General features: G+C 43.3%; 1 protein-coding gene across 1 annotated transcript in view; it reads left to right on the top strand.

The window, feature by feature from the left end:
* The first annotated feature begins 16952 nt into the window (after window positions 1–16952).
* ST3GAL1 (ST3 beta-galactoside alpha-2,3-sialyltransferase 1) overlaps window positions 16953–24151 on the top strand; it is a 78481-nt gene continuing 71282 nt past the window's right edge. Inside the window, exon 1 of the mRNA XM_032133886.1 lies at window positions 16953–17100. The gene's annotated coding sequence lies outside the window, so the exon portion shown is untranslated. The remainder of the gene's footprint in view (window positions 17101–24151) is intronic.

Below are 24151 nucleotides of genomic sequence, written 5' to 3'. Positions count from 1 at the left end.
TACTGTGCACTGTAATTCTACTGCCCTTCTGGCACAGCACAGCCCTTCTCTCTCCATGGCAGCTAAAGGAAAAGGAGAGGGGAATGAGATCTGGGCTACACTGAGGTGATTATTTTAAAAAGCTCATTGAGCAGACCAGTTGGCAGTGCAGATGTCACCTGCCATTAAAATGGAAAAGGAATTTGCTCTTTTCTCTAGCACACAGAAGTGGGTTTTGTCTCACTGAAATGTAATCCAGGTAACTGCCCCATTCAGCATATACTTCCAACCCTGCAGTTTGGGAGTTACAGCTCTGTTTGACTCTTAGGTAAACAAGGAGAATAAACTGTTTCCCAAAATAAACAGGAACCAGAAGACTGGACCTCAAAGCTGAAAAACATCCTGTGCAACCACACAATACCTCTCCCTTTATCTCTGTATGTCCCCATTGTCTCCGTGTGACGTGCACAGTCGCCAGCCCCCATCACCAACACAGTGAATTGGGTAGCTGTGGTTTTTTGTGTGCACTGGCCAGTTCAACGCACTCACGTCAGAGAAGAAACAAAGAGAGGATTTGGTTATTCAAAACACTTCATAGCCATGACATCCTGAAATCAAATGGACATGCTCTTTTTTAAAGGTGTAGGAACTAGACTGCAGCTAGCAAGCAAAGTAGTTAAACCCAGATCTAGGCAGTTATAAGGCTTTTTAAAGTCCATGATGCTTGAGAAACTAAGGTCAGAGGAATCCTGAGTCAGTGAAGGCTTTGTTGCTAGAAGGCTTTATGTAGGGCAAAAAGAGGTTAAATAATGGCTGTAAGGCCAGCAGGAGCCTTCGTGGTAATCTCTGCTGAACATTTCCTGCATAATGTACAGCAGTGCTTCACCAGTGCTTCCCACGTCCAGCACGTGGCTCCAGGCTGAGCATGCGTCCCTTTAGAAGGGCACAGAGCCAGCCTAAACTCTCAGTCTTGGGTAAAGATATCAAGTGATGGATAACACCCCACTGCCCTCAAGAAGGAGCTGTTAGAGGAGGGGCTCGGATTTGTCCTGGAAAACCTCTCATCCCACTGCTCTCATGTCCTAGCTAGGAATAACACCCTCTTGGCATAAAAATTGGCCTGGTTTCTGCCTCAGAGGGCAGATGTTAGACCTTGAGCTTGTTCAGCAGTTAAGCTGTTTGCTGATGTCTCTCAGGCAAGAGAAAAGCCTTCACATGTGTAACCTAAGGAGTTATTCCTCTTGGAGGAACATGGTCCAGAGGTGGTCTCTATCCCTCACTGCTGCTGAGAGGCAGCAGCCAATGGCCCCCTCTCACAGCTGCAAGGAGCTGAGTGCTCATGTGGGTCATTGTGAGTATCAAAGTTGGAATAAAACCTTCTTGGCATGTACTTCAACCTTCTGGTGAACCTCTGTTGTCCTTTTTCTGAAGAGTTTCCAGGTTTCACCAGGGTGAGACGGAGTGCTAAAACCAATGTTCAAAGATGCTTAAGCACTGAGTGAAATATGAATCAGAATCCATCTTCTGTCCCAAAGGCAGGTCTACCTGGCAGCACACCTCCTTTGTTTATGCTGTTTATTCATTAGCCTTGTTTTGATGAACTTTCACCTTATGAATATATTTAGACTCACTTTTCAGACGCTGTCTCTCATTGGATACAGTGAAGTTGGAGTTGTACCTAGGAACTATAAGGCAAGTTGTGACTCCAAAATACTCCCATACCTGCATAAGCAGTCATGCAAAAAAGTTGGTTAAAGGTGAGTTCAAGAGCTCCAAGGCACAATCTGTTTGGGCTGCAGGATGTGTGAAGTACTTGGAACCCTGTGCTTTGTCTGGTTTCTGTTTCTTGACTTCTAACTGAGCATCTGAAGCCTCTCCTTAGACCTTCCAGATGCTGCGATCTGCAAGCACAGAACCCTGCCAGCTCCATGGGAGCTCCCTGCAGGGCTACCTGTCAGCCCACATGGCTCCCAAATGCACTCAAGAGATCCTCATCGATTTCCACAAAGATGGAAAATTCAAAACAGGTGAACTAGATCATCCCCAAATCTCAAAATCAATGTTAAAATAGCATTCAATATTGTAATAAATTTTGGAAAGTTTTGGGTTGCATTCTGCTTTCTGAACCTTCAGGGTACATTCAGCACATATTCCTAGCAAAATTAGAAATAGTATATATAAATTAAAATACAACTAATATAAATTTACATTATATTTAAGTAGTACTAGATAAACATTGTATTAATATAATTCATAAAAGCTAGAAATATTATTTAGAGATATTATTTTTCTAAATCATTAGATATTCCCATGTATTTTTTTTTCCTGTGATAGTGTTAATTTTCTTTATGGCAGCTCATATGGGGCTGCTGGGTTTTGGATTTGTGCTGAAAGCCAATGTTTTCATTACTGCTGAGCAGAGTTTAAACAGAGTTGAGGGCTTTTCTGCTCCTCACCCCATCCCACCTGTGAGGAGGCTGGGGAGGAACAAGGAGTTGGGAGGGTACACAGCTGGGACGGCTGACCCCCAAGTGACCCAAGGGATATTCCAGACCATTTGGGGTCACACTCAGTGTATAAATCTGGGGGAGAAGACGGAATAAGGTACATTCAGAGTGTTGTTGTTTGTCTTCCCAGGTAGGAAGATGGATCCCTGCTTTCCTGGGGATGGCTGAACACCACCTGCCCATGGGAAGTGGGGAATGAATTCCTTTGCTTGGGCATACAGTTTTTGCTTTACCTGCTAAACTGTTTTTAACTCAACCCACAAATCTTCTCACTTTTACCCTTTCACTTCTCTCCCCTATCCCACACGAGGGGATGAGCTGACTTATCAGGGTTAAACCACAACACCCCCAAAAAAGCTATTTCCAGAAATGGGGGATTTCAGTGCAACAGCAACACTTCTATGCACTGTTTGCTCAAATAGTGGAAGTGTTTTTTCTCCCCTTCAGATTTTGTTAGGGATGAAGCCTTAGCACAGATCAGTTCTAGAATTGCCACACAAATAATGCTTGTTACATCTGTAATTTGAATGCTGGGTATTCAGAAATGACAATTCAGCTGTCTAAAGCCAAGCACTAAAAAGTAAAAGCCATTTCCAAAAGACCATTAATAACTTGCTTATGGAATGACATCCACAAATCCAGTGTCAGAGTTAAACTTTGAATTCCACAGACTTTAATTTGCAGAAACACACTCAGTCTCTGCATATGCTACCTTGAGAGATGAAGGTCCACCTGAAAAAGTCTATAAATTTGAAAAATAACTCTCACAAAAACTAATGTGATTTATGTAAGCACATTAACGGGAAAATACCCTGAACAGTTGGTTTAAGTGCTTAGACTTCTTTAACTTAATATTTCCATATGGTTACATTGTAATTTTAGATTTTTTTGTTGCTTCATACCCTTCTTTGTTAAATTTGAGAAACAAATCAAGGTACAGGCACAAAGAAATTAAGCAACAAAGATGCTGGCAATGAGTGCTTGATTGTTCCCTCATGAAACAATGATTCTTACCACAAATTCCCCTTATCCTCAAGGAAACATTATTCCAGTTGTCACAGGGTTGTTTGTGTGATGTTGTGAACAGATGATCATAAAAATTTTCTGATATAAAAAGCAGAAAAATAAGTGAAGAAATGAACAAACTACATTTTTTTTTTAAAGCAGGATTACATTAGCTAAATAAAGATTAGTTTCAAAATGCCAGACATGGTTTGAATTCTTACTGAATTGTTTCATGTTTTTAACACTTTTATCCCACAAGATTTTCACTTGTGCCTAGACTTTACTACTCCTGCAATGATCCACCACTAAAAATACTCAATTTCTCAAACTGGCTTATGTGCTGGTTTTTAACTACAGCTTCCAAGGATTTTGAAAATGATTATTTAAACAGCACAACACATTGGGTGAACCTTCTCAAATCAATGCAAGCCCACATTATATTGATTTAACTGAAGTTGATTCTTACCAACTAAAACTAAATGGATACAAATCACTTCCAGAGCAATGTGGAGCTGCAGGTGAGTGGTGTGATCTCACCTGCCTATCTCAGCTCACTGACTGCAGTAGTGTACAGCAAAATTCAACCAGAAAAATCAAATTTTTGGAGAAATTTCTTCTCTGCTGCAATTCATTCTTCCTGTCCCAAAAGAACATGGTAAGAGCAAGTGAGAAGACAAAGTAATAAATGCCATAATGAATTTGCTTTCATTATCTGCATTGGACCAGTTTATGGGTAAAGAGGAGGTTGATGTCAGATGAATCAGCAAGTGTAGGCTGAAACTTGGTTCTCTGGCATGGCCTGAACATCTGTGGGGGCATAGACAGAGCTAAGTAAAAATGGGAATGCTTGTCCAAAAGTGCTGTTCATTTTCCTGAAAGTATCTACAATCAGAGCTAGTAAATGAGATGGTGGGAAGGAGACAGGAATGGAGAAAGAATGGGCAAAACAAAGGGGAGAGAAGGACAGATGGGGATAGGACTCCCCTGAGCTGCTCCTGCAGATTGTGGTAGAAGAACCCCCACATGGAACCGCAGGATTCCCTTGGGAAAACTCCTTCTTTCTCCCACCCAGAAAGACTGGATGTTCCTCCTCAACCCTACCTGCCACTGTGCAAGTAGGTAATATATAAATATATCAATCATATTTATCACATGAGAACATTCCAACCAGCCATTCTTAACACAGGGATAAGATGCTGGGCAGGAGAAGGGATTTTCATTACACTTCTTTCCTTCAGACCTAATAAGCCACAATGGATTGGTGGTCAACACCCCAACACTTAGCACACTTTGTATGAATAAAGGGAACATAATGAGATACACAAATCTTTTGGCATTTGTTGCAGAGAGTATGTAATTCTTAGCGTGTCTTCTTCAAGTGACAGAGAAAAAAAAAAGCCATCGAAAATGGATTCATTTGTCTCTGCTTTATAACTTGACAGATGTAAGAATTTATTTTAACAATAAAACACCTGGAAGCCGTCTGGCAGGGCTAGTGGCTGAGCCTGGTACGAGTAGATACAGCTGAATGGCTAATGTTGGAAACCAAGCTGGATGGAAGGAGCTGAAACTTGTGATGCAGAAAAATGGAAAAGAGTTATGGAACAAAAGTATTAAGATCAATAGTTACATAATCTGTTCTTTTTCCAGGGGACCATAACTATTAAGGCATTTTCTCATCTGTGCCACATGCAACTTATTAAAAAGGTACAATCAATAGCAAGCACAAACTGTGGACAGCATAAATACTGAAATCCAGCTCTATCTCCCTAACCAGATTTTCAGTGAACTACCCCTGTGTGCACCCCCAGCACTTGAGAGTGAGTCTCATACATAGGCAATAACACCATGCATCTGCTGGAGATCTGAAAAGCCTCATCAGTGTGATGTGCAGAGGAGGAAGCCAAGGAAATGATTCAAAGCTGGGAAAATGCCTTAGTCCAAAAGTCAGATTCATCTTGCCTAAATGCAGAAGTCTATAATGCAGGCAGTGACATGAGAAACAGTGAGAAGCATCCAGCACAGAGCTCCTTGATTGTTGCTAGAGAGAAATAGGAAAGCTGTGAGGGACATTTATCCAGTCTGGTTTAAAGATTCACTTTGGGATGAGATGAACTTCTCCGTGAAAGAGCTCATTTGTCTGAGCTGACTCCAGAGGGATGGTGACTAATGCTGTACAGCCATCTGTTGGGTAGAAGTGCACATCTGGCCAGATATATCCATGTGAGAGAGTGAAAAAGTTCAATCTACTTAATTTGTCAGAAGCAGATCACAGTGCTAACATATCAAGGAGGACCTTCATGTGAAGACAGTTTTGTTTCCAATGGGCATTGTTAACAGCAGAGAGAAAAAAGAATTAACAGGTGTAGGCTGAAGCCAGATACATGCAAAGAAAACACAAAGTGAAGGGTTTTGTACAATAAATGAAAAAAGCCACTGCTCAACAGTAGAAGAGGTGGCTTCTTGATCTCTGGGAGCCTCCAATGTCTTTATGAAACATCAATGCTCCAGTTCCACTTAATGTGGATTAAACGAATAAACCTATTAACCTGAATAAAACTGTGCTGCTCCATAAATCAGACTATATTACTTGTCTGGAACTTTTGGCTGGTCCCTGTCTTAAATTTGTTTTAAAACCTGCATATTTTCTATACCTAAAAGCCTTCTCCTCTGTTCTGCAGGGGAAATAAATAAATACATAGAAATACAATAGGTTCTTTTGTCTGTAAAAAAGAGATAATCCTTTTTTAAAATAACTGCATTCTGCACAGTCATGGCAGTGAGCACAGGGATTTCATCTGCACAGACAAGAACAATTTTGCAAGCCAAATAGAACAAGTCATCTGAGCTGCTGCCCCCAGATTCAAACGTTCCTCAGTCTTGTACTTACTTCAAGTGACAAATGGGCGTTACAGGGGTTGAGTTTGTTCAGCCCCTTCCAGGTCATAGTGGTGTCCATAACCACCTAGTTTCTGAGATAACGAGAAATATTTGCCCTGATCTCTGCATTGCTGGCTCAGTTTAGATTTTAGAGGATTCAGTAGAACATGTTCTACAGTCTCACGTGAACTGCTGCCCATTCCTCTGACTCCTTTGTGAAGCAGAATTAGAGCATCACAGGGGCAGCTGGGAGGTGATGCATGCACTTTGCTATGTCCTCGTGTCTTTATATGCATTGTTTCTTGCTTTTCACATTTTCCTTGATGTAAAACAAGAAACAGTTTCATGGAAACATGAAGCTACCTTTCTTTATATAAGGAAGTGTACGTCTAATGTATTAAGGCAGGTTACTTTCTCAAACAGGAAACCATATAATATATTTGTCAGAAATGCATCAAGCCCCGTATGTAAACTTCAGAGAATTTGTTCTTCCTGGAGGCTTTCTTGCATCTTTTTGAATTTTGACATGATGGTTACCAACATTATTATAATTTACAGCTTGAATACATTCACCTGCTCATGATACTCACTTCATCTGCTGTACATTCCCCCTTCCCTGACATTTACTTTCCTATCAATCGACAGCAACAGGATCCCACCTCAGCTTTCATTTTACAAGACTCAGCAAATCTCATTTGTCCATTTCATGTCTTCATCCTGCCAGCAGCCTGAAGTCATCATGAACATCACAACCTTCCCCCTCATACACTGGAAGCAAGTAAAGAGCTCTTATCCCAAGGCAGATTGTTTTATAAATTTCTAAGGGTGAGGTTCACTTCAGTTACCATGCCCTAAAGGACATCTTGACAGGTCCTTCAAATGTGCTGGCTGCTTTCCAGAAGTTAATCTCTCAGTCCAGGTAAGCCCTCCTACATGCATCTGGAGATAGTTTCCAATCTTAATGATTCCATTATTCTGTGCTTTATTTGGATACCTTCTCTTCCTGAGTGGTGGGCTTACCTTTTATCTTGGGTGGCATCACACCCTGCCTCATGGAGGTGTGCTATGCAGCACTTTGAACTACACTGGACATGCCCCTTGCCCCAGGGCCTGTTTCTGCACCCTGGTTGCAGGCACAGCCTTGTTGGTCAGTTGGGCTGCTGCAGTGGTCAAGGTGAGCACCTCAACACCGGGAAAAAACAGTACATCCAGTGAGATCATAGGAGATTGGGAAATGTTCCCATGTATTCTTAGGAAGCTATTTTGAATCCACTTGCGCATAAAGCACGAGAGGCTCTGTCTGTGCCTTTCCTGAGCCACAGTTTGGTTTGGGCTGGTAGGGACCACAAAGATCATCTAATTCCAGCCCACCTGCCATGAGCAGAGACACCTTTCACTAGATCATGTTGCTCAGATCCCCATCCAACCTGGGCGTTGAAGAATGGTTAGAGGATCAGGGACATGGATCATTGATAAAGCTGAAGGGTACAGATCAATAAAAGAGCTGTACAAGCAAAGGCCTGCGTGAGAAAGTGCCTGCATGAGAAAATGCCTGCGTGAGAAACAAGCCTGAGAACCAAAAAAGGAGTTTTAAGGAGGTACAGTGCTGTGCTGATAAGATGTACTGACCATGAGAAGGGAGGGAGAACTTTGATTTCTCAAGTTAAAACATAAATAGTAGAAGCTTGCCAAATGTAGTCTTTTATCTAACCCAATTATGTAGAAACAAGAATGCGCTTTCATAAGTTTAAACCAATCAAGAACTGATAAGCATGTACACTCATACTATATAAGTGCCTCTGTATTGCCAATAAACAAAGCTTGCTTTATCAATCACATTGATTGTCTGCATGTCTTCCCCCGCCGAAGTCACCAAGTCCTGGGCTTGAACACTTCCAGGAATGGTGTATCCACAACTTCCCTGGACAACCTATTCCAGCGCCTCACCACCGTCACAGGAAACAATTCCTTTATAAGACACAATCTAGATCTACTTTGTCTCATTTCAAAGCTGTTGCCCCTTGTCCTATCACTACATGCCTTTGGAAAATGTCCCTCTCCACCTATCTTGTAGCTCCTTTAGGTCCCCAAAGGTGCTATAAGTTCTTCTTGGTGACTTTTCTTATCCGGGCTGAACAACCCCAACTCTCTCAGCCTGTATTCATAGGAGAGGTGCTCCAATCCTCTGATCATCTTCAAGACCTCATTTGGAATTCCAACACGTCCACATCCTTTTCATGCTGGGGACTCCAGGGCTGGATGCAGCACTGCAGGTGGGGTCTCACCAGAGCAGAGAAGAGGGGAAGAATCCCCTCCCTCACCTGCTGCCCACAGGGCTTTGGATGCAGCCCAGGACACGTTTGGTTTCTGGGCTGCCAAAGCACATTGATGGGTCATGTTCAGCTTCCCATCCACGGGCACTGCCAAGTTCTTCTCCTCAGGGCTTCTCTCGACTCGCTCATCCCCCAGTCTGTGTTTGTGTTTGGGATTGCCTCAACTCAGGTGCAGATTAGACCATGCTTAGCACGCATGGACCCTGCAGTACCAGTCTGGTTCTACCCTTGGCACCCAAGACAACAGTTAATTCTATGAGTAGCTTTTATCTGCTTAACCAAAGTCCAGGTAAACACAATATTAATATTTTCCTGAGAATAATTTCTTGTCTCAACAAACTGACAAGGTAAACACAATATATTATATTATATTATATTATATTATATTAGTCTTTTCCTGAGAATCATTTCTTGTCTCACTAAAATTACAAGGTAATCTTGTTTATTGTCTCTCGGATGAGCACAGATTTGCATTTTATCCCACTTTGTATTTATTTCCAGATGTTAAATAGTTTTTTTTCTTTCTAGATTTACTCTAAGAAATCACGCTGGATTAAGCTTAGATTAATCATTCTCTGGTTTTCTAAATCACTTTTTTTTTTCCAATTTCTTAGATGTAGGTTATGCTCTGAATGCAGCACCTGTCTGGTTTACAGTAAGACCATTTTCAAGTCTTTGAAATCTTTTGTCCAAATCTCATTTCTAATCATTAAAGCAATTCTTTAGTTTACACAACTTTGCTCTTCTGCCATCAGGGAAGTGTACTCCAAAGCAATCTTTGAGGACAAGATCTTCTCTAAATGCTGATTTGTTAATATCAGATCTAAAAGAGAATTTCAGCTGACTTAGTGCTGCTTTAGAAGAATTCTGCTAGCTTTTGCACACAGATGTGACATAAGTATTTTCTAGGCAACAATGGGGGAATTGATTTCTAAACTTATTTAGTTTTTTTCTTTAGCAGCATCTCAGCTGGTCTGTCCTGCACTGAAACTCCAAGCTGTGGGTTAACAGCAGATCTTCAGAATTATCCCTGCACAGGCACTCACCATCCCTCCCTACAGGGATTCTGCTCATGCCATTTATCCCTTGCCAGCCTATCCTCATAGCTGGAAGGGACTGGAATATAATTTTAACCTATATATCTGGCAAGAAAGCAAAACCACTCAAACTTTTCTATCCTACCTGGGTTATTATATTGCTTTTCTACCATTCAAGATAAATGCCTGTCCATACTAAATTAAGCTGTGTGAGTAACATCTGCCAGGTGTGCTTCAGTGCTATATTCACAATTTTCTCAGGGGATGACTTCCACCTGCAATTACCATTTTGTGTTATTCTTGTACTTAAGTTAATACAGAATGTAAAGCCCCTGGTATGTGTGTGATGTCCTTTGAGGAAAAGAATTTATCTTGAGAACTGCGTAGTGGCACAGCTCGCGTGCTTCTGTGACATTCAGGAGAGATGAAACTGTTAGCTGGTGCTGATCAGACAAGCACATAAGCCTGACTTTTAAAAAGGTTCTGCTGCGTTACTATATTTATTTTGTTGGAGCCACAGAAAAATGCATTCTTGTCAAAATGTGTTTTTAACAGGCTTTGCTTGCCATTCTTCTTGTGGGCTGGAAACTCAAATAGAAGCCTAATAGACATTTCAACCTAATCAACAACATTTATTTTCTAGGTCTAAGTCTAATTTCACCTTCTGGTTTATTCCTGACTGTCCTGGGGGACAAGTGAAATGAAATAAAATTACATGATGCTAATAACTTCACAGTCACTCTTAATGCACATATTTTCAAGTCTGTGCTCGGGAATAGATGGTACTCAAGGCATTGTGAGGTCCAGATGGCCGAAGGTAAATCAGGTTAATTTTACTTTTGTGATGTTCTGTAGGTGATGTCTGAACTTCCAAGAAGGGTTATTTATGTTGGAGAGATTGAACATGCTACACATGTGAAACACATAGAAAGTACACGACTGTCTCTCTTTGCCAGGTAGTTACTTACCTTTTATCCTCATTTTAGGTGCTTATGCCATTTCTTTCTTCTGCAGTAAAATACTTAAGGCCAACTGTTTTTATATAATTTTAATCTTCTTGTATCCTGACAGAGGTAGAATCATAGAATCCTTAAGGTTGGAAAAGACCCCCAAGATCAAGTCCAACCTTTGACCCTGCCCACTAAGCCATATCACTAAGTGCCACGTTCACTTGTTTCTTGAACACTTTCAGGGATGGTGATTCCACCCCTACCTGTGTTACAGGGTTTTTTTCTATTTTCATATCCCAGCAGTGCTTTTTTTTTTCATTAGTGTTTATTATTCCTCTCAGGCTTTATACTGTCATTATAGCAAAACTTGAATTTATCTAAGAGTACAAAAGTGAAGAAGTATTTCATAGCACAGAGGGGTTTTTATGTGAGTTTGCAGGAGCTCCAGATTTGCTGCATATTTCTGTAAATCCAGCTTTTGGTGTTTACTGTGTGTTTTTATGTGTTGCAATACTGAAAGGTTTCTCTGACTTTCACAGACATTTATTGAGAGCAGATTGTACCGTATCACAACCTTCACCCATAGCCAACACTCCCCTATACAGCACTTATGAGTCCTAGCAGGTAAAAACATGTCTCTGTGTAATAGTTTGGCCTCGCAAGAAATCCTACTCTGATGTCACAGCTGCATCTGATGTGGTCCTGCAGCCAGGTCCTGCAAAGCAGATGCTGAGAACACTACCTGTGTATCAGTACCACTGAGCTCCTGAAAATCCTCACCATTTGAATTCCAAGAGCAAGCAGGGAAGGGTGTTGTTGCTTTTGCTGTTTCTCTTCTCTTTGCTCTTAGTGCACCTTGGTGCCAGAGCCTGGCTGTGTGAAGTGTGGAGGCTGAGGATGAGATCTAAAAGCCTGCTTTAAACCTGCACTCTTACCACTTGCTTTTAGAAGACTTTGGATCAGGGAAGGCTATCACAGTCCTGTGACATCTGTCAGAAGTGTGGGTGTTGTTTGCAAAAAAAACCAGAGAGAAGACCAAGCCATATTTGATAAAACAGTATGTCAGTTATGTCAAAGTCCACAGCCACCAAATGGCCTTATCAAGTTTATTAGCACTGTGTATAATGTGCTACCGTTCCAAGTTACACAAAATAAGGGCAGTGGCCCTTACACGTTTGAATACAGAACACAATGTGAAGTGGAAGTCTGGTAGGTATACATATATCATCTGTCATACGTGCAGATATACATGCACCATCGGTCTCTTCTGCCAGTCAGAATAAATAAATTGTGTAGAGTCCATCTGTGGTCAAACTTCTTAGCTTCATAACTATAAAGTTTGGAAATATTTAATCTCTTTCACATCTAGTCATACTGACCAATAGGTGTGTTCTCTATGGTATAAAATAAACGTGAATTATTAGCTAATACTATAGATTACCAGTAAATCATTTTTAAATTGAACCACTTGTGTGGACCTTGGTCCTGACCTGAGGACATAACCAGCAAGGTCAGTAATGACTCCAGCTCTGTTCACTGAGACAGGAAGTATCCAATGGCATTTTGGCATGTTGAAAGAACACTCCCATTCAACAGAGAAAGCTGGGGATGGAGCACAAGTTGGCCACACTCCTGGATCCTCTTCTCTTTCCTCCCACTGGGAGCACAGTGCAGTGGTAGCACTTAGCACATATTTTAGAGCAAGCCAACCATTTTTGAACAACAATTTATTTACATAGGCAAGGAGAAATAGCTTCTTGGCAACTGCATACATGCCAAATGCTGATTTTCTATTTTAACTTCTAGACACAATGGCAATTGGCTTGTTTGAAAGATGATGGATTATGAACTGAAGGGAGAGCTAATGAGGGGGGCGGCAAACACAAGCCCAAATCTGCACTTTCCCAGTGCACTGCTTCACTTTGTGGCTTGGTGAAACACTTGAAAATGGGTTTGGGTCCAAAGAGCTTTAGAAATAACCAAACCAATTTATTTTTAGCTGCAAATATGGAGTAACTTTAAAATAGAAATGAAAAGCTGGACAATCCAGGAAAAAAAGGAAGAGTGTGGGAACCAGTCAATAAGGTTGAAACCCAGGCTGCCTTTGAGCATCTGCAGGGCTCCCTTTCTTCTTGCAAGGAGTTAGGAAGGGACAAGAAATGAAATCCATAAAAGGTGAATCACTGTTATTCACCAGCAATTAGCTTTGCCTATTAAAAATGTCAAGAATTACTCAGATGGTGTTCCTAGCACCACATGATTTAGGGAGTTAACAGGAGGTTGGCAAAAGAATACTCCAGCCATCCGTAAAAAAATAACCAAAAGACAACATGTTTCATGCCTCCTTCTCCAACACCACCTGGGTCCATCTCTTTTTGCAGCCTTGGAGTAAATAAATCACAGCTCCTCTATCTCTGCCTTGGGATGAGCCTTCTTAAAATGGGAGAGCCATAGGTCTGCCCACATCTGGTTAGACAGTGTGTGTAAGAGGAACTAGTGGTGCAATTGCTTCACTTCTCCTCTTTTCTGCTCAGTGCTGGTGAAAATGGTTTCCTTGTTATGGCTTGTAGACTCCAGTATGCTGCTGTGTTGAAGCACAGGAGGGCTCAAATCTGACTCTTAAATAAAAAAGGTTTTGGTTCCAGCACAGCATGTTTGTAAAATATCTACTGACAAGTCAAAAACTGTTCCACATGGCCTGTAAAACATATGTTAAAAATTATGCATCATAGACCAGCTTTAAATTATTCATTTTTAATTCCTTCAGCCTTGAAGGGCCTTTAAACATTGACTACTGAGAAACAATCCTGCCACTGAGGGAACAGCTATAAAATAAAAATCTGGCTGCTTAAAAATATAGAGAAAAATGCTTTACCTAGGCACAGTTTCTGAATTTTAAAACATTAATACAGGGCTGGATTCCCACTTGGTGAAAGCTGATACAGCTCCTTTGAAGTCTGCATAACTATCCCCCATCAGCAGCTGAAAGCCCTGGCCCAGAGTTTAGAATAGATATAGTTTCTCTACATAAGATGACAAGCAAGATTTGCATGGTTAGTTCAAACTATTCCATATTCACTGAGCTGTTGGGGAAATACTGTCTGTGAAACAAATCCTGGATTCTTTCCCAAAACCGTCTAAATGACACTTGTTAGTGAAATGCTCTAGCATAAGGGGGATTGGCTCCAACACGCTGGGTCGGACCCTGCTGTAATTCCGATGGCATTATCAGAGAGCACTTGTTACCTCCACACTCACTGGGGTGCATCAGGGAAGCTGAGAGCATCTGAAGGAATTAAATGAGTGTAACACTGATATAACAAGGAGAAATAGGCTCCACGCTTGCTGCTTCAGGAGGATTTGGTCTAGTTCTCTGCTCTTGGCTCAGCCAGGTGCTGGCAGAGACCTGCAGATCTTCTCCATGCTCTGCGCTTCTCCATGCTACACCCATATCACTGCGTCACACCTCCCTGAGGCATCTCTGAGGCAAACACATTCCTCTTCTGCCTTGCTTTACAGAAAGAAGCCTTTCTGGGCAAACCCAGCCACTGCAGATCTCACCTCCATACCTCATCCTTGCAACTTGTAAGCAAGGTTGGTGTGGCTGGAGGGATGCACCATATCTTACCTCTTGTGTGCTCCAGAGAAATGGTGCAGAGACAGGACTGCAAGCACATGAAAAAAAAAAAAAGCAATTATCTCTCACTCCCTTTCTTCAGTCATAGAATCACAGAATATTTTGGGTTGAAAGGGATTGTGAAGATCATCTCATCTCAACCCTCTGCCATGGGCAGGGACACCTTCCACTAGACCAGTTTGCTCAAGGCCCCATCCAGCCTGGCCTTGAACACTTCCAGGGGTAGGGCATCCACAGCTTCTCTGGGCAACCTGTTCCACTGTCAACTTGATTAAGTATCATTAATTAGGACATTCTTGACTGCTGCGTTGAGCTTTCCTTGATACAACCTAGAGAAACTTTATGTGTTGTATGATGATAAACCAGCCGTTTTACTAGACACATTCTTTTTCTCTGTTAAACTCATGGACAGACCAGGTGTGGAACAACAGGTGGTGAAATGCAGAGCTCTCAGACTCTTCTTTCTCATCACTCTCCCACTCCCTCCCTCACCCCAGAAATGCTTGGGAGAAATCTCCAAACCTGATGCACAGCCCTATTACTGGTGAGCTGTTCTCCAGAGATTGTTTTTTGTAAACAGACCCACTTCACTATTACTGTGAAGCAAATGAAGCACCAAATTCAACCAATTTGCCTTAAAGTATGAGAGCATCAAGGCAAAAGGGTGACAGAGACACTAACAGATGATCAAATTGGAGCTTTCCATCCCACCTCCAGCAAGTGTCAAGCAGCTCCTGGGAAAAAGCAGTGAACAACTATTTAACAGACTGTTTCCACCACACAGTAATTCCTTGTACTGATACATTCCTCGTAAAAGAAGACTAATGTGCTTTTTCTTTTTTTTTTTTTTTTATGCTCATTACTGTAGATTAAATCCCTTCCGAACCTTGTTTATGAAGGGTATAACACTATGCTGCTCTTCAGTATCCAGAGGGAGGATTTAGCGATGGGGTGAGTCCCTTGAAGGGCTTGTATGGGCTTGTGCTCCCCAAGCAGAAAGCTCAGGCTGTCCCAGGTGCTCTCACCGCATGCAAATGCCTGCACAGCGTGGTACACGATGTGACACCAGTCCAAATTCACACTCAAGCTTTTACTAATAGAACTCTATGGAAACAAGCTCAGTGGTGATTGATGAATTACAGCTCCTACATAGCACATTACAGTCTCCAGTGGAAGTACCTCGTGCTGGATTTAATAAACCAACAACGTGGGCAGTTTTGGTAACTAGATTAATCACCTGTAAACTCATCTGCCTCACGAAGGGAGTTATGCACCGGCTGTCCAGTGTTAAGGAACATGTTTTTCAGCCCTCAGGAATGCATTCTCCCCTCTGACATGTGCTGTGCATGTTCACTGTGCATGTTTGCCTGCCTACGGAAGGGTGGAGGAGAGAAGATCAGAGATCATTTGCTTCTCTGGAGGTGCTGTAGTCCCCCCACTTCCAGTCATGGCCCCAGTCTTTACACACTGACACTAAAAAAGCCAGCATTATGTTGTCAAATAGTTTTAGCAGACACTTTATCACTTGAATGTATCTGTCTGGGGGATTCTTTAATGATGCTGCATTCTTTTTAATTCTACAGCTTTTTATAGTCACTTTAAAAATGTCTGATGCTGGACAGAAAGAAGAGGGCTGAAGTATCTCTTCTGTAAAAACAGACTGATTGGGGATTGTTCAGCCCAGAGAAGTCACTGGGGAGACCTTATAGCACCTTCCAGTACCTACAGGGGCTGCAAGAAAGCTGGAAAGGATTTTGTTTTGGTTTTTTTTTCTAAGGGTATGTAGTGATAGAACAAGGGGGAATGGCTTTAAAACAAAAAAGGGTAGGTTAAATTAGGTATTTGGAAGACATCCTTTCCTGGGCTGGGGGTGAGACACTGGAACAAGCTGCCCAGAGAAGTTGTGGATACACCATTCCTGGAAGTGTTCAAGTCCAGGTTGGATGGGACTCTGAGCAACCTAGTCTAGAGGAAAGTGTCCCTGTCCATGGCAGGGAAGTTGGAACTACGTGATATTTAAAGTCCCTTCTAACCTAAACAGATCTGACTCTGTGAACATCGACTATGCGCTATTTTTATTAGCGATGCCACTTTCTGCCCTGAGAAGCGCAGAATTTCTTTCCACTTTCCCTGCTGCGATCACCTTTGGGATCCACGCAGCCCAATTTCAGACACGGCAGCTTGGGGCTTGTGGGGAACACAGACATTCCTGCGAGGTGACCCTCTAGGGAGGACCCGACGAGAGCTGGATTTCACCCCGGCGGCGCTCAGGGGTGAGTCCGGGTTCGCATCGCACCTCTCCGCTGCGCAGCCCCGCTCGGTGGCCTGGGGAGGCTGATGGGAGGGGAATGGGGGGTGAGATGGGGGGAGTGATGGGGGGAGTGATGGGGGGAGTGATGGGGGGAGTGATGGGGGGAGTGATTGAGGAGTTGATGGGGGGGTGAGATGGGGGGAGTGATGGCGGGGTGATGGAGGGGGCTGATGGGGGAGGACAGAAGGAGGGGATGGAGAGGTTGGTGGGGGTCCGCCCCTCCCGGCCCGGCCCCCAGGAGGAGCCGGCGGGGCCCCGCGCCGTCCACGTGGCCGAGGGCGCGCTATATGAGCGGGCAGGAAGCGCCGGGGAGGGAGTGAGGGGAGGGACGGGGCGCCCGGAGCGGCTTGGTGGGCAGCGCCGGCAGACAGACGGACACACAGACAGCGCGGCGGCAGCCGCAGCAGCGACCATCCGTCCGTCCGTCGCCCCGGCCATGGGGCTGGGCCGCCCCCGGTGCCGTGAGTACCACGGGACCCCCCTCGCTCTCTCCCTGCCGCCCTCCTTCCTCCCCGCTTACCTGCGAATCCTCCGCTCCCCGCCGCCGCAGAAGGCGCGGTGGGAGCCTCCCAGCCTCCTGACTCCTCGTTCGGCTGTTGAGTTGTTGGGGTTTTTAAAAAATTATTTCTGTTATTTAGAAGCAGGGGTGGCCCCGGCGCTGGTGGAGCTCGCAGCATCCTCCGGTTCGGCGCCCCGGCACTCCGGAGCGGGGAGGCTGCGCCCTATCCAGCCGGGATTTCCCCGCTGGAGGGAGGCAGAGGGGAAACGGCGGGTGCCGGGGTGGGCTCCGGAGCAAGGGGTACCTTCGGGCGATGCTCGGGGGGCGACAGCGCCGGGAACCCCCCTCCGGCTGCCCCACGGAGGACCGGTCCTGCCCAGCGCCGCCGCCGGGTGGGAGCAGCGGGAGGGACCAGCCCGGCGGAGACCCGCCCATTGTTTTATTTTATTTCTTTCTCCCCTGGGTAGGCTATGTGGCGAAAGAGTAAAGCCAGTGTTACTCCGTTAGAGGACAAAAAGCAGACTAGCTATTCTCGGTGTCCGCTCGCCCATTCCTCCTTGCAGAATTAATTTCTAATGAATCATAACTAACCTTCGAGGTCAGCAGTTTGTTTTGTTGTACTTGGTATATTTATGTCAGTAGCAAACGTACATCCCGGGTCCTTCGTGTGATTGTGTGTAGTCCTGGCACAAACGAAAACAAGACAGCAAAAAATATGCCTTGATGTGTATATTTACTCATTTGAGACACACAAGATTTTTCAGCTCTTTACAACGGTTGGGCTTGTATGTATCCAGTACATGGAAATAACTCGTTCACGTAATTGTAAGTCTGAATTATATATTTGTCTGCTGGGCACATATGTTGAAGGAAAAACCTCCCTAATTATGGATCTTTCAGAGAGATTGGAAGGGTGACAAAGCCCTTGTAATCTTTTGGGTCAATTTTCATAAGCTCCAAAGGCTCTCTTTGAAAAGGAAATTAAATTTCAGTGTACAAAAGGGACAGGAGATTCAAGGATATAAAAAAAAAAAGTCTCTTATTCTACTTTGATCTTGTCCTCAGGAGTTCATTTACTTTGGTTCTCTTCAGTGACACAAGTTGAAATGAAGAGTTGCCTTTAACTGGAGTCTTCCTGCCTCTTGGCATTTCGGAAGGTACTCAATTAGCAGCACAACTCTCCTGTATAGTATTTACACAGCTTCAGCTGGAAGGGTGGCTCTTTGTGAAGTCTCTGCGTGGAAATACTTGGCTTGTTATAAGCACAGCATCCTGCACCGGCCAGCACCTTCCACAAGCCAGTGTGTTCACCCCTCCCCAATTCTTCCATCCCTATCCAGAGCCGGTGGTGCTCTGCCCACTGTTCGCAATGCCTCCACAGAGCTGCTCTCATGTTAGAAGAAGTTGTGGCTGGCCCTGGGCTCCCTTTCCTGCTTTCAGCAGAAGCGGGATGGTTATCTGCAGGGCATGGCTGTGCTTAAGGTCCTTTCTGGGCTTAGTTGGGAACCTGATGGTTTTTAATCTGCTTGAACACATGTGCAGACAGTGGCTGGGGGTAAAGGAGGGAATGATTGGGTGTGGATAAAAGGAGTGGATGTGTTTATTAGTTAATTGCATGTGTTTTCTTGATTATCCTCAAAACAACAAACCTCCAATACAGGTCTGTGGTGCACTTGGTGCTCTGTTCCTCTGCCAGTTTCTCACTTAATTTACTCTGTTTTGGTGCTGCCGCAGGGTAACATTTCAGTGTCAGGAGGTTTAAATCCTGTACCACAACAAAGTCCCAGTCTATGGTTTTGCCAAACCAGCTTTAAAGTTACCACTAAGTTTTTAAAGTGCAGTTCTGCTAATACACATTTATTTTACCTTTCTGCTTAGTAGGGTGTAAAATCATTGTCTTTGAAAGTGCAAAAGAAGAGAGATATTGCATGAGTTATTCTTTTGGCTCGCTCACTTGGTGCACAATCTGATTCTGCAGGGGAGACATCGAGTTGCCCTGTTTGTATGAATTTGTCACACATCCCAGCCAGAAATGAACTTGAAACCTTCTTTGCAGTTTTTCTTCCAAACTTGATTATACTGCTAATGGCGATGGCCTCTCAATTGAGGGAGGTCACTTTTCAAACTAAACATAATTTTATAAAATACTTGGTATGTACTTATCAATTTTCTTTTTTTGTTTGTGTAAAACTGGGTGCAACTTGAGAGGAAATTAAGGTCATGCAGATGGCAGTTCCATCTTCTAGGTTATAAAAACATCATTTATGTCAAGTGCATTGCAAATGCTGCCATTAAATGATAGTAGAAATAAATTTTTATTTGGAACATCTTTTACACCTATTTTCAAAAGTGTAGTGAAGCAGAAACATGCTTTTAAAAAGCAAAAGAGAGAGAGCAAACTCAGCTCCACAGCATATTTCAAGTGCTGTTAATCCCACCACCTGGTGGAGCTTTTCATGGCTCTAGCTGAGGGAACTCTGAAAAGGATGCATTTTTTGTCCTGTTTCAACACAGTCACATGCCACATGTGGAGTTTCTTTAACTTCTTTCTTTTTCATACCAGACTTAATTAAATTTCTATATCTTCTGTATCCTCTGTACTTTGCAGAAGGCAGCATAGGACTATTGGTGTCTCATCTGAAGCAGCAGATAGATGAACTGATGAAGTGGGGGATAAAGGTTTTGCCTACAAGTACTCCTTAAGTGGAAGAATTAATTTTAATAACCATCCCCTCTTCCAAGATACTCTGGTGGAACCTCTCAGGGCAAGCCCAGTTAGCTTTGCACTAATAATTTTTATATTTTTATATAAATATTACTATAAAATATTTGCTAAACAGCCTGTGTTCAATCAAGCTTGCAAGGAGAAGAGAGGCAGATGCATTTTGAACTGATCTGAGATTACTGATGTAGGCCATTAAAACATGGGAGTGAATTCCAGGATTTAAAGTGAAGTATGACAGACATACTTTTCCCCTCTCTGCCACAGTCTTGCCTGACTGCATCAAAGCCTGTCTGTTATGTTCATGGTATGCCGCCTAAATTGATAAACCCAAAATCCAACTCAGAGGTATGTAAGCTGAAAGTAAACTCTGGACTTACCTGTCAACTCACAATTCAGAGGAATTGCTTACAACAGAGAAAGCTCTTTGACCCATATAGACATTTCCTGTGCAAGAGGTGGAGCCTTGCAGGCAACATGCTGTTGTAAATATATTGCTCTTTTTGCCATAGTGCCTGTGGCAGCAGCCAACAGACCGGTGGAGGCCATGGCTGGCCTAGGAATGTGACAGCTCCTATCCACTTGCCAGTCCTGGCAGGAATGGTGTGCCTGGTGCCACGGGTGGGATGGACAAATGCCTTTGCAGCCCACCCAGAGCATGTCTGCAACCCTCTCTGGGTTAGCTTGGTGTTTGAGGACTGATTCATCACCTAACAAGTATCTGCTCCAGGAGCTGGGAATCTCCTACCAGGCTTCAGGGAACTTGGCTTCTCAACCACAATCTTTTAGTGCTGTTTGAACTGCCCTGGACAATCTGTCTTTGCCTTCTGGAGCCAGTACAGAAAGATATGACTGTCTGACACCAACAACCTGGTGTTGTATTTGAGACTTCAGGAGGGTGGGTTTGATGTCCAGGGTATCTTCAATGGCACCTAAAATGTGTTTGGCAACTGGATGGACCCTATGTGAGCTGTGTGTGTTGTCTGGGTACAAACATCTATCTTATGAAATAGATAACCTTATCAACATAAGTGGTCTCTATTTAGGGTGTATGTCTGTTAGTTGTTCACAGTTGTCACTTCTTGTGACCCCTCTTGCCCTGATAAGGGCTCTGGGCTGACCTGGCACTAATTAACAGCAGCCACAGAGGAACTGCTGTCACCCTTTTGTTCACCTTTCCCACTCACCCCAGCTTCCTCTTCCCACTGGTGCCAAGTGTCCCATGCTCTGGTCTGCAAGTAGCAAGCTCAAGTCACTTTGTGTAAAATGTCCTGTAAGACTTTCAAAAGCTCTTTTAAGGCAAGGCTGCACAATCCCTTCAAGCTGTGAAATAGCTGTGGAATGTGGAAAATGGGGGTCTTGACAGACAGGGAGCTCTTTTTGTAGAAGAAACTCCCCATAGTATTGGTGGAAGCTTGCTCTGAAGCATGAGTTAAGATTAGGAATGTCATCAATTGTAAAGACTGTAGTAATTGTTAAAATGCAATTCTGGGAGAGAGGAGGGCGGAAAGCAATTCTTTCCTGGCTTTGCTGCACTTGGAACTGCCTGTGATTAAGTTGTTTCATCTGGACTGATGTGCACATCCTTCCTTGGGGGGAGGAAGTTTTGTGCCCTCTGTACAACATGACAAAACCTTTGAGCAGGGAGGAGTTGTACTATTTCAGGAAACGTGTTAACGTCATCAAGCCGCATCTGTTTTTCTAGGCCAATCCCACAGCTATTTCTGCCAGGCAATTGCAAGGTATCCTGGAGTGCAAAAGAGACACAACTTAAGTGGTTGAAACCTGCACCTGGTGACTAACGTTTGAAGTGTGGCTTTCTTGCTCTGAGGACATCATCTCAACAGATTTTTTTGTTTGTTTGTTTTTTGTAGTGACTTTTCCATCTCTTTGGAAGTCCTTTGTCCCAGCACATTTTCAGTGCAGGCTGAAGCACCCTGTAGTGCAGGCTACAGCACTCTGTAGCTTTCCATCCCAAAGGATTTGAGTGGAGGACAAGGAGGAATGGGTGACTGGTTAGAGCCCACAGGGTCCAAGCACAACATTTCCCACCTTGCTGGTGCCTGACACAGGGCTGCTGCTAGCATGGAAGTGACCACACATACTCTTGGTGTCCCCAAAACTCCTACAGGGGATCACTCCTTCTCCACCCCTTTGGAGGACTGTTCTGCAGAGTAAAAACTGGCACAGTGACACTGAGATATTAAGTCTGATGCAATTTTAAAATGTCTCTGGACTAAATAATTGCTACTGACATTTTCCCAGGATCAGTGGAGTTTTAGATTTTTTTATTTTTGTTTTTAGAGCTTTGGTAAACCAGTGCAAAACAAAGGTTGTTCCTTTTAAAGGACACTATATTATTTCTAGAGGCTGGATCTTCCATCAATGACTTAATCTTACTTATCTAAAATACTTTGTGTGCTGACACATCACAGTGCTGTACCAGCTTGAAAAAGAAATCTAATTCTATCAAATCTGCCAGCTCAGTTAATATGACCCTGCCAGGGAAGCATAAGGCATCACCTCTATTTTTTTTAGGGAGGAATCAGATTCCCACTCCCAGCTCAAATTCAAAGTACAGTACATGTGACCCGATTTGAATTCTTTTTAAAAAAATTTTGATATCTTCTTGCATCCTAGCATGCAAAACCGCAGATCAGATTGGAAGATGTCACCTGAATATTTGGGTTGAAACATAGTAGTTTGATCCTACAGACAGTGTTTTGGGATTAGTCTTGAAGCAGAGACCTGTGTTACTTCACCCTGAGACTTCTACAAACTCATGTGTAAAGAACATTGTGTAGGGCTACCTGCAACTTGATTCAGAGCTGACCTGACAGTTTTTGTCTCTTTTCTGATGCTCTAGAGTGCATCCAAAGCTGCCAGGGTGTGATAACGACACCCATGACTGTACCTTAAATTCTTTTAGCCTGATGAGATATGGTGATGCCTTTTACAGAACTTGCAGCCTGCATTAGTGCAAGACTTCAGCTGTAAATGCTATTGCCTTTTGCATCTAATGCTTTCTCTTACTAGAACTTGACTTAAATCAGTTTGTGCAGATGATCTGACTTTGATTTTTTTTTTTTTGGTGACAATACTGAGAAAAATACACACTTACATTGAATCAAAGCAATCTTTAGTTGAGCAATGGCAGGTCAAAATAATTACAGCTTTGATAAAGTGAGGCATTGTTGCTTTTAGATTTACTTTATTCTATGTCCATTTCAAACTCTCAGGTAGTCAAAATTACTCATTTTGAAAGAATCAAGTTTGCCTTCAGAGATGTCAGAATGATTCCTCTGAATTTGATGTGACCTGCATTGTTGCCGTTTGTCAGCCGATGGCAATCCCGATATTATACCTGAATTTGGGGTTTTGTTTCTGTTCTCTTTGAAACTGTTTTTGTAGTAAAGTTATTATTCTTTGGAAGATTTACCCTGTTTTTCTCTTCAAGTAAAAAAAAGGGATCTCTCCTGCTCCTCGGTCTAGTGCTTATTAGAAGAATTAGAACTCTTCCTTCTTGATCTCTTCTCTTTTCAGCTCCCATATCCTCTGCTTTTCCCCTTCAGTTAAAATCTGCCTTTATTGAGAAGCAATGACTTTATGATCAGATCTCCTGTGGCTTCACTCTGACTGTTGCAAACAGACCTGCTGCTCTTCTCAAGCAGCTGGCTTAATTGTAGCTTAAAAATTCAACCTTATGAAGTGAAAATGAACTACTGCTTGCCCTCTATCCCGTTAACAAATGTTCAGCTTCAAACTTCACACTCTAATACTGAGGTCTACCTAATATCTCCAGGGACCAAGCAGTGGCACTGGTGGGATCACAAGCACGTAGATACTAAATTTGCAGGCGGGACAGAGAGGCATGTACAGCAGCTGAGAATGCCACAGCCATTGGAACTGTGCAAGTTATCATGGAGTAATAGAATATCCTTTGTTGGAAGGGATGCACAAGGATCATTGGACTGGCCCTGTGCAGGACGTCCCAAGAATCCCACCCTGTGCCTGAGAGCATTGTCCCAGTGCTTCTTGAACTCTGTCAGGCTTGGTGCTGTGACCATTTCCCTGAGGAGCCTGTTCCAGTGCCCAGCCACCCCCTGGCTGAAGAACCTTTTCCTGATATCCAACCTAAACCTCCTCTGCCTCAACTTCAGGCCATTCCCTCAGGTCCTGTCATGGTCACCAGAGAGAATAGATCAGTGCCTGCCCCTCCTCTTCTCCTCATGAGGAAGCTGTAACCGCAGTGAGGTCTCCCCTCAGTCTCCTCCAGGCTGAACAGAGCAAG

Source organism: Corvus moneduloides, chromosome 1, assembly GCF_009650955.1.
Source record: "Corvus moneduloides isolate bCorMon1 chromosome 1, bCorMon1.pri, whole genome shotgun sequence".
Taxonomy (NCBI): domain Eukaryota; kingdom Metazoa; phylum Chordata; class Aves; order Passeriformes; family Corvidae; genus Corvus; species Corvus moneduloides.
This window is presented reverse-complemented; position numbering and strand designations above follow the sequence as displayed.